Source organism: Parambassis ranga, chromosome 17 (genome assembly GCF_900634625.1).
Source record: "Parambassis ranga chromosome 17, fParRan2.1, whole genome shotgun sequence".
Lineage (NCBI taxonomy): Eukaryota > Metazoa > Chordata > Actinopteri > Ambassidae > Parambassis > Parambassis ranga.
The window spans coordinates 9,765,125-9,776,293 of record NC_041037.1 but is presented as its reverse complement, the minus strand read 5'-3'; positions in this window follow the sequence as shown (position 1 = coordinate 9,776,293).

Genomic DNA, 11,169 nt, shown 5'->3' with positions numbered 1-11,169 from the left:
TTTCTTTGACCACCTGCTGAAATCATTAATGTAAACAATGATTCATTATTAGCTAACGCCATTGTTGATCAACTTCTTTCTAAATAAAAAATAACCATATTACAATGGTCTCATGCAGATTTAAACTTGCCTGTGATACAATCATATTTATTATTTCACTTACATAATTCCCTATTTATCACACATGAAAGAGATCCTGTGTTGTTTGTTTGTTTAGATTTTGTAATGCTGCCAGTGGCTTCTATTTTTGGTTTATCCATTGTACAGAGTTTGCTAGGGGAATTTGCATGATTGGGCTCCCAGGGGCCCGCTCTTATCGCATAAGCAGCGTAAGACACCACACCCTGTGCAGAGAAATCGCCTTTTCCTCGAAAACATGCGCACCTTCAGCAATGCTACGAACTGCTGCTAACCTTACAACACTGCAACACATATCAGAGCCCTGCAGCAGAGCAGCTAAGATCATGATGACCCAGCAACATAGATATATGTACAGTATGCTTAGAAAAAAAGAGGGAGAGGGGAGGTGAGAGAGAAGAAGAGAAGTGCTCAGTTTCACCTTGGATGACCCTTATGATAGCAGAAGTAGTGTTGCTGCTAGAAATGACCTTTGGAGTGCAAGCATAATCATAATGCAAACTCTACAACTGCCCTACCCTTACTACACACACACACACACACACACTCAAACACACAAATTATATTTATGTCATGCATAGCACAGTGCGAGGATTCAAATAAATGAACAGAATAGACATATTATGCATAATTATAGAATGTAACATCCTGTAATCCTGTCGGTTTTCATGCCACGAGTGACTGGACAGAATGTCTTGTTTTGAAATTAAACATTCACCATCCCAATTTCTGTGTTTACATGACTAAGGCCATGTTTCTGTTCCCATGAACTCCATTAACATGTAGTTATTCATCATGTCATCTCCATTGCTGTGGGAATGCCAAGTCTTATTTTTACATGTAATCATGAGCACCCTGTGACCCGTGTTTTTTTTTTCTTACCTGTATTCTTTGCTACAGTTCAGTCTGATCTTATACAGATTTAGTGCACAAACACACTCTATCCCTGAACCAAATTCACAGCTAATGAGATGGAGTAGAGATATTTATTTGTCCCTTTTTTTCCCTTTTTTTTTTACTGAAGACCCCGCGAAGTGTCGTCAATCAAATGAGAGAATGTGATGACTTGAGGCATGAAAAGCTGACACCCTCCGAGTTCTGTCTGGCTGCCCTAATCAGTTTCTATGGTTTCTATTAGAGTCACATATCTGTGAGAGAAACAATGTAGTTTGCCAGTGATAATGAGGGCTCATTATGATCCATCATGTCTGGACATGGGCATCCTTCCCCTATTGATTTCTTCATCTCTATGGTCGTTCTTGTTGGTATGCCACACCCTCTATCTAATTCCACTTTAACTGTGGTCTTTTTCTCCTGGGCATCCATTTCCAATAAATGACTGCTTATTATTATATTCTATTGCTGCTCTTAATGTAGAATTCCTATGTCTTTATGTCTTTCTTTGTGTCCTCAGTGTGACTGTCTGGCCTATGTTCTCTTCCAGCATCCAGCACTCCCTTAGACTCCAAGGTCTTGCTTGCTGGTGCAAGGTCAACCACAATGGAGGAAGGGAAGATGGCGATCGAGAGAGAGAGAGAGAGAGAGAGAGAGTGGAAGAGACAAAGAGAGAGAGCACACGTGGTAGAAGCACATGGTAGACAAAGAGGAAGAATGTCTTCAATATCAGCACATCACTAACAGCTCATGGTCATGTGACACCAGCATATGCCATAGGGGCACAAACTCTTGCTGAAAAACAAGCTGCACGTCTTTTACTCTCATTTGGTTATAAACCAAAAAGTACCACAAAATCACATACACCAACAGCACACACCATGGCTAAAACATGCCAGTGATTTGCATGGACTTTGAGGAATGGTTCTTTTGCTTATGAGGTTTTTTTCTCAACAACGACAGCAAGTTTTGTTATGAAGACATGTCTGAACTGACTGCAAAGTTGGAGCAATCAAAACATGCTAATCTGGGCTGGTGTTGACACTGTCATCCTGACTAACTGCTAGAGAACAAGAAAACAAGAAGAGGGTGTGGTTCACTGTTATGATAACACTCTAAAAATGAATGAGTGACACATTATTAGTCTAGTTTAGCATAGTTTGACACCACAGCTCAAGAAATACAGAAGGTTCTATCCTGATTATTTACATAGGAAAATAAGCTATGCCGTTTTGGTTGAGAAAAGGCTGATGCAAAATATAGATATACAACTAGTTATACTGCACTTTTTTTAGGGCCAACTATGTAACAATCGTAGCTTCAAGCTGATATTTTCAGCTTCGACTGAAAAGAAAGGTGTTCGTGTCTTTTGGTTTGTTGCTCCTCAGCAGTGGTTTCAGCCTTTTGACAGACGTGGCATCAGGGTGACAGTGTGCTAATACGGGTCATCACAGTAGACGACGCAATAGGAAATGCAACACCACCGGCCTTGCAGCTCTTTCATGAGCTCAGAATATAGCATGTCAATACTGCCCTCACTGACCTTTACTATACATATACATATATACACCACTGCAGATCTAGACACGTGAGCATGTTCTTTTCAGTGTCTCTAGATCTTTTTCGCATTGACACACACAGGCAGAGAGGGATGCAACTCTATACACCAAAGCCCTTCTATATCACAAGTATACTGTATATACTGTCAAACATTCTCTGTTGGTTTAGAGATTGCCGTTAGTAAGGTGTGTATAAAATGAGTACAAGTGCAATAGCACAATGCATTAAAATGTAATGATAAATACACTGGGGCTAGAGATTATTGATCAAACACAGCTCGCACACAGCCCGGCCATAAAATCTTGATATATTCTCATACTTATTGTTATGTTTTTCCCTGTTGTTATGTCTGAGTAATGATCTCCTCTCAAATATTAGTTTCACTGAGTTGTCAGTCATCACATTAACTAATGTGGTCCTGAAAGTGAGTCTTAGGCTTGGAATGCAAAACAAACAATGCCTATTGATTCCTCTCAGGGCAAACCTCTGGGGACAATGAGATCTCTTGTTTAGCATACACGGACAACATTATGCACAAACAGACACACACACACATACAGGCTGACAAAACACACAAATGAAAACCTGTGCAAACACACAAACCTCTATCTGTCCTAACACTGAGTATTCTTAAGTTTTGCAACACTGCATCGTTTTGTGTATGTGTGTGTGCAAGGATGTGGTGAAATCAACGGACAGTGAGAATAATAGTTGGCCTTATGTTTTAATGAGTGGCTATCTGGTTCACATATGTATGGGCTACGTCAGTGCCGTGAGACATATAGGATGCTTTCGACCTATACAGAAAGGACAAATTAAGGAAAATAGCCACCAATCAGTGAAGACAAATAACAAATGAAGAATTCACATGATGACACAACATGTTTTCTTCCACAGTGTCCTGGTCAAATGACATGTATTAAAATAATGTAAATGCTCATCATCATCTCCTGATTTCTGTCTCGCTAGTGTTGATTCCACTATAAAGTTTGGAGAAGAAAGTTTAATGAAATGTAAAATCCAGGCCATATTGGACTGATTCTGTCTGAAACCTGGATGGTTTCTCTAGGACTAAAAGAATTCCTCTGCAAACAATAAGTATCAACTGAAGAACTATTTATAACACAGTTGTTGCTGTGACTTTCAGTCTTGCCAAAACACAAATACGTCAAAAAGTAGCACATCTAAACATTTACTAGATACCATAGTTTTTCACCCACATAGGTCATTAACAGGTGCACACATTAACATGCACTAAGTATTTACATAAGATTGTCTGTGTGTTACATATAAACATATATACCAGTAACTTTTTAGAATGATTATATAATGCAGTGTCTATGTTTATTTACTATTGTTGGGACTGGCTTCTCCTAAACTGAGAGTCAAACCCAGATAGATTTACAATAATAAAAACAATTGCTAGGGTGCTAGTATGCGAGAGTAGGACTCAGACTAGAGCGGCAACAGTGCTTTTAATGACTACTCAGGAGGAGGGGTTAAAATTTTTAACAACCGGGGTTAGAAAAAAAGTGTAAGCTTGTGTCGACTTGTGTACCTCAAAACAGAACAACCTAGAGATTACAAGACATTTATTACTTCAAAATGTGGCTCGTCCTGTAGTTCATTCACGGTGTCCAAGATTGACACTATCCACTCAAGTGTGCAATGACTGAAAATTATTAAAGGTTCAACAGAGGACACAGATAAGAAGTGTCAGGTCAAATAACTATTAATCACTGGTGTGATAAGGAACTTTCTCCAACAGTTGTTTGAGTCAGTTTATATTAGCTCAGCTTGGAAGTGTGTTAAGTGGAGGGTGTTATTCAGCCAAAGCAGAACTGAACTGTTTTTCAGGGGGGTTGAAATGTGGTCATAACAACATTAGAACATACGGAGGAGCCCTCATGTAATAAAGGCTTAACCTGTCAATGCAGATTCAGCCATGCATATAATCCTACTCTGTAGGGTAGATTCTACATCAGAGGTAACACGCGTAAATGCAGAGTAATTTGGACCTGAACGTGTACAATATAGGCTACAGGCTATATCCCTGCTACTGTCACGCTGACAACAACGGCCTGTTACCCAGGCTTCTCCGAGACAGACACTGTCTACCTGCAGCAGAGCAACCAAAGAGATTTCACAAAGTCTCAACAATCCAATCTGCCACACATCTGTCTATGTGACGCCTGGTTGCATATGTTCACATAGTTGGGTGTGTGTGTGCTACTGTCTCAGCCATCATGAATCTCTCTAAGTCACAACAACAACATTCCTCATCATTGCTCCAACCTCAGGCACACCACCAAGAGGAAACCCAGGGAGGAGTACAGAGATGGAGGAGGACGAGGGAATGAAGGCTAGAGTTTAAATCTCTGAAGATCCTCCAGCTCTCTAATCTTTTTTTTTTTTTTAAATTGTGACCAGCTGTTATTCAGACAGTTTATGAATTCAAAAAACACTGAAATTACTGTGTTTGGGTCTTACAAAGATTATTGTACAAACTCTTGTTATCTGTTTCACGCAGATAAAACTAACCCGTTAAGGAAAGAAAGACATGACAGGGCAATCTAACAACACAAAGCTCAAATAGTATGAAACAACTTACTTTCACTCTCGGTAAAACATCACCAAGTAAAATCCCTCCATTTACTGGATCTTTTTTTCCTCTTTCCTTCCCTCTTCAACTTTCTTCCTCTCTCTGGGTTACTCCCCCTCTGTCAGACGCATGCAAACACTTACTTAGTCAGACACACACACACAAACACTAACGCACACACCCCCACAGACAGTCACCCTCTCACACACTCTCTCCTCCCGCGACCCGGAATGCTTGGCAAGATTCTACTGTACTGAAATACTGCTCACCATATAAGGTAGCAGCAGCTTCACATGTCACACATAATTTACATACAGTGGGCCAGGAGTTTGCCTTACACAGCACGCACATGTTGGAAACACACATACACGCATGCAAAACCATGCTTTCCCCTTTAGGCTGACGCAGCAAGAGAAGAGGACGTAAAGCAACATCAAAATTTTACCATTCTTCAGGTTAACCAAGCCCTGCAGGATAACTCCCAACATGTCCAATGTTGAGTCAGATGGAGGGAATGAAAGCTGAGTGGGCGATCTATTGATCCTCTCCACTGCTTCCTGGAACAACCACGGCCCTCCAAACACACACATACACACACACACACACACACACACCCCAGCAAATTTTCTTGCTAACTAGCGCTACCCTCAGGAAGTAGCTATTGTGTGTCTGCCTGCTTTGAGCCAAGAATGTGTCTTACGGTGTGTGTGTGCCTATATCTATAAAACAAGCTGTAACAAATAGAAGTTAGCCCTGGGTCCACACAGTGAACACACACACACAGCAGACACTAAGGCAAACAATCTCCATATCACTACCTATGCTCCATTGCACAGCCGCTTACTTTAGAAAGTAAAGACAGCAGCACACACAGAAGGAAAGATCTAGATAAACCACTGAGACAGGGAGGAGTGTTATGAACCAAGCTCTTACCTCTCACATTGCTCTCCAGTTTGTGTGTGTGTGCTTCCGCGTGTCGTTTGGCTCTGTATGTCTATGCGTGTATTCAGACAGGCCGCGACAGCAGACCCCCAGGCACCGGCTGGACCATTCTCAGGCAGGCAGGCAGAACACAGCAAGGCAGAGCGACTGGCAGAAGAGAGGCAAGCGAGTGAGCGAGTGAATCAGCAGCGAATGAGTAAAGGAGCTGTGCGGAGCCAAGCACCAGAGTGAGAGAGAGAGACTGAGAGAGAGGGAGAAAAGCAAGAGAGAGAGGAGGAGTGTTTGTCTATGTGATTTTGTGTCTATGTGTGTGTGTTGCAGCGCTGTGTGCGCTAGTGTCTCCCCTCCCCTGCCTCTTCAAGTAGCTGAGCAGGGTTGTGCAGAGCAGTGCTGAGACGGGCTGGGCTGTGTCTTTACTGACTCCCCAGCCTCTGGATCGTCTGTCTGCTGCAGGAAAGTGGTGCTCGCTGGGCGGCAGTAGCAACAGCTGTGGAGGAGGAAGAGGAGGAGGAGAAGGAGGGAGCCCTGACTGCACTGGGCATACAGATATTGCAGTTCCCTCACCCTCCCTCTCCTCTACACAAATTTGGCCACTCCCCCTTAAAACAACACCAGGAAGTGCTGGCTCTGTTACAGCAGTACTGCCCTTGCCTATACAGTGAGGCTGAGGAAGGAGAATAGGAAGAGGCAAGGAAATATGGGAAAAACACAGCAAGAACAAAGGGAAATTAGTAACAAGAGAAACACACAAGTAAGCAGCAAGGAAGGGCAACAAAAGTTACAGCCATGGTCGTTATATTACTTAGAACCAGAAAGGAAAGAGTAAGACTCAAACAAGTCAGGAAGAAAATGGCAGTCGGAAAGAATGAATAGATTTAGGGGTGTGGAGGAAACAATTATGGAAAGACTTACAGGGAGTATGCGACAGAAGCAGATTTCTCTTTCATACTGCTTTTCTGTTGTGGCATGCAACCCTCAGATCAGCATCATACAAGCTCTTACTCACTTTATAAAAGCATTGCTCACAGAAATCAAACTGTAAGAACCTGATACGTGGTTGCAGAGTAACACAGACCTTGTATATATCTATATATAATAGATGCAGAACAGTGCAGTTTGATTGCAGGTCAGCAACATTCTATAGAAAGGCAAACTGAAGCAACTGCTGCTAACAAGTCCTCTGTATTATTGTTGACACAAGGCTTCTGCTGCCACAACCCTTGCATCCAGCAGAAAGCCAGTCTAAAGAAACCGCCAAGAATCTGACTTGGACCCGATGCTGCAATATCCGGTAGCTATGGGGATAATAGCCCTGGCATCTGCAGGAATCCTTGCAGATTCTGAGCTGTGCGCTGATGCCAGGTTTTGTGACTATCATACATATTGGCTCATTTCATTTGATTGTGATCAAAGGGAAAGTGCATGTATAATGCTCCCGGTGTGGAATATTAAAACATTGCTTTGCAGTGTGTTTTTATTCGCTGAATACCATTGAGATCACTGCGAATGCGATGTTTTATTATCCAGATGAAAGATCCTATTCCCTGTTGTTGGTGTATTTGCTTATACATACATATCCTATGTAAAATTCATACCTTAACTGACTCTCCATTCTACTCGTATCCCTATCTCTCTGGAACAGTCCCCACTGCTGTACAGCGCAGTTTAATACAAAGCTGGTGATAAGTCATCTCTAATTTACACAGCAGCCCCTTAAACCCTGGGTGACAATCTGCAGTTAAGCCCCAGCTGCAGTACTAACCGTTTACCTAGCCAGTATTATGGTGCAATCTGTCTTTGAGAGGACAAAAAATATTGTTTAAGAGAGAAATGACAGATCATCATTCGATTTCTGATAAACAGTGACATCATTAGCTACTAAAACAATGTGCATGCCTTTATCTATTTCCAGCCATCATTCATTAGCGATGGAAGCACATATTTCCAAACATGGAAACAACTCTGCAGTACGTCTTTTACATCAGCAGAGCAATCTGTTGGAGGGCAAATGGATCTATTTTCTTGATAATGAAGAAACATGGTGAGTGTTGTTTCTCCGGCTCAATAAGAGACATATTAGTAGCGCTCTAGCAGGGCTCTCTGTGAAACTCACTGACGTGGAATTTCCCCTACTGCAGCTGAGTGTACGCCAGTGCTTCTGTTCCAATTGGTCTCTCTAGCTCTTCTTTTGCTCCTCTGGCCTGACATGTCATACGTAGTCGTTATCATTTGTTATGCTATTTATGATTTCTTTCTTGTGACTAAAACGCCTATTTGTCAAAACAGGTAACAGAGTCCCTTTGTCCATTCACAGGTGTGAGTACTGAGCCAATCTTTGCACTTACCAGATGTTTCCTCAGTTCCTCAGTTTAACAAGTAATACTTTCAGGTATTCTGACGTACAATTTGAAGAAACGACAAAAGATAGTGACAGTTCTTCAGTTGGGCTGTAGAGCTGTTAAATGAATGAGGAGCAACAAGAATAAGCACATCAAGACTGAGTTCAAACTCATACTAATAGTAACCAACCGAAAAAAGGAAGAGGTGTGAGTGCAAATGTGGTGGGCGTAAAGGGGAATTCCACCACTTTTACACACTTTGCAGTTAACTAATCATGAGGACAACGACTCATGTTGTAAGAGCTGTTGTATATGATCTTCTGTGGTTGTGGAAGGCTCTGTAACTATTGTTAAGTTGTAAGAAAGTAACCTTTTCATAATGTCCCTATAAAGATGCATCATGGGAATCGTCTCTGCTCTGTTTATAAGTCTTTAACATTTATGGAAGTAAAAGTGCAGTCTCATGACGAACCTCGGAATATTCTAGAACTTTCCCTAAGCTTTGTCATTGATAATATTAACCTTAACTTAATAAGTCTATAGTGAGTGACCTGCCTCTCTGTCAAACCATCAAATCCTTTTTCCGTTCACAATTTATTTTCTCTCCCTCCTCCCTGATGAACACAACTTTCCACCTTCCCCATCATCTCAGCGCTCTGCTATTTCTCAGCCCTCTGTAAATGACACTGGCTGGCTGATGCGAACTCTCACTCCTCTGAGGAAATGTCCCAGAGCTCTTGTATGCCAAACTCTGACGTCTCATCTATCACTAAGTCCCCAAATACACATTACACTCACATTACAGACCATCACAGCAACAACGGCAACACTACTAAGACTTGGAGAAAGGCAAACAGTGGGGAGCTGGATTCAACACTGGCCTTTTCGTTTATAATGAGACACTGCAAAATAATGAAGCATAAGTATTACTTAAAGGCAATTTCTACACCTAACAACTTAACTGGAAAACAAACACTACTCTCCATTTTTGCAAATTTGCAGTTTCCCTCCTGCATTCTTTGTGGTTTTGTTAACTTCTTTCCATTTTGACACAGTGAGTGAAGCAGGTGCAATTCAAGCTGTCAGATATGAAATACAGAGAGAGGAAATAGCACACTGTCTTGTCCCCATCTGACACCACAGTGTGCATGCATATGTGCTTGCACCATTCAAGCTTGAAGCTTATCTTGGAGAAAACGAATGGCAACACCCTTTAAAATGGGGCCTTTCCTTTCAGCTCGCATCAGTTTGGTTTTCCGTCTAAATGCAGCATGCAGATATATGTCGGTGTTTGCGCTTATCTCGAAAACACTTATTAAACTAGAGAGAAAAATTGGAAAAAAATTGCATAAAGAGCGAAATGTTGAGCTTTGTTTAAAAGAGAATTTATCATTCTTAGCTAGTGAAAGTAGTCCATGAGCTTATACACAGAGTTTTTAAGAAACAAGTAAAAGCAGCAAAACAAAAAACCAAATAATTCAAGAAATACTAGAAAGGCAAATCAACATTAAAGTAATTAATCCTACAGATTATACAGATGGGGCTTACCTGTGTGTCTGTCTATTGCTGACTTGCCACTAGGACAGACGAACTACTTCGACACAGGTCATGCTGCAGCAGTGCATTCTGGGATGAACTAACATGTTCATTTCTCTGTTCCTCACTTCTCTCACTTGGCTCTCTCACACTCTCATAATAGCACCTTCTGCTTGGCAACGGCCATACCACAAATGTGGTCAGGTTTACAGCGAACCATCACTGCGCAACATCAAGTCTCCATGACAACCAGACCTTATCTCATTTGCATCTTCTGCTTGTATTATCTACTTATGCCAAATATGGTCACCTTGTTCTTTTCCCCCGCCTCTTTCTGCATCCCCTTTTCATAACTTCCTCTTTCCTTTCATTTGCACAACCATGTGCACACTCGGCATACAACGCATATGTGCACATACACATTAGTATGCCTGCGAGTATGTGAAAAGAGGAAGTGCCTGTGACATTAGAGCAGTTTAGCAGCGAAACAACTAAATCAGGAAGCACAATGTTGCAAAGGTGTTTTTTTAAGACTTAAAAAAACAATACATCAAAACAGTTCCCCATACTGTGCCTCTACCCAAAACATTGTCATGGGGTTTCACTTACCCCCTCAGATCTTCTTCTGCATGGCTGGTGCAGGGCATCTGCTCCCCCTCCTCCCCTCTGTCTTCCTCCCCCAAGGACTGCGTCTATCAAACTATCACTGGAATGTTGAACCAGGCCCCTAGAGCCCACACACACAGCAACACTCAGCAGCACTCAGCACCTGTCTCCGACTGCCAGTACAGAGAAAGAGACACGGTCAATCACACGGGACAGCACAGGGAAGGGGAGAGAGCAGAGGAGAGTGGGAGGCAGACAACAAACATTTTATCAGCAAAAATACACTATTGAGTAGGTAGCATGCAATGCGTGACAGCACACTGGCTGGAACAGCATTTATCATTATTAAAGTGATTATTGGATCATGGCATATCCAAATAAGGTCAAGGCAATTTGCAGCTTTTATATTATATATTATATTATTCTTATCTTAAATGTCAGGCATGCATGCTGCTTTATTTGCAATGATATGTTGCTACACTGAAGAAACTATTACTGTGTGACAATTTGAGGGAAAAGAATACAGTCGATCTCACTAAGAAAATAAAAATG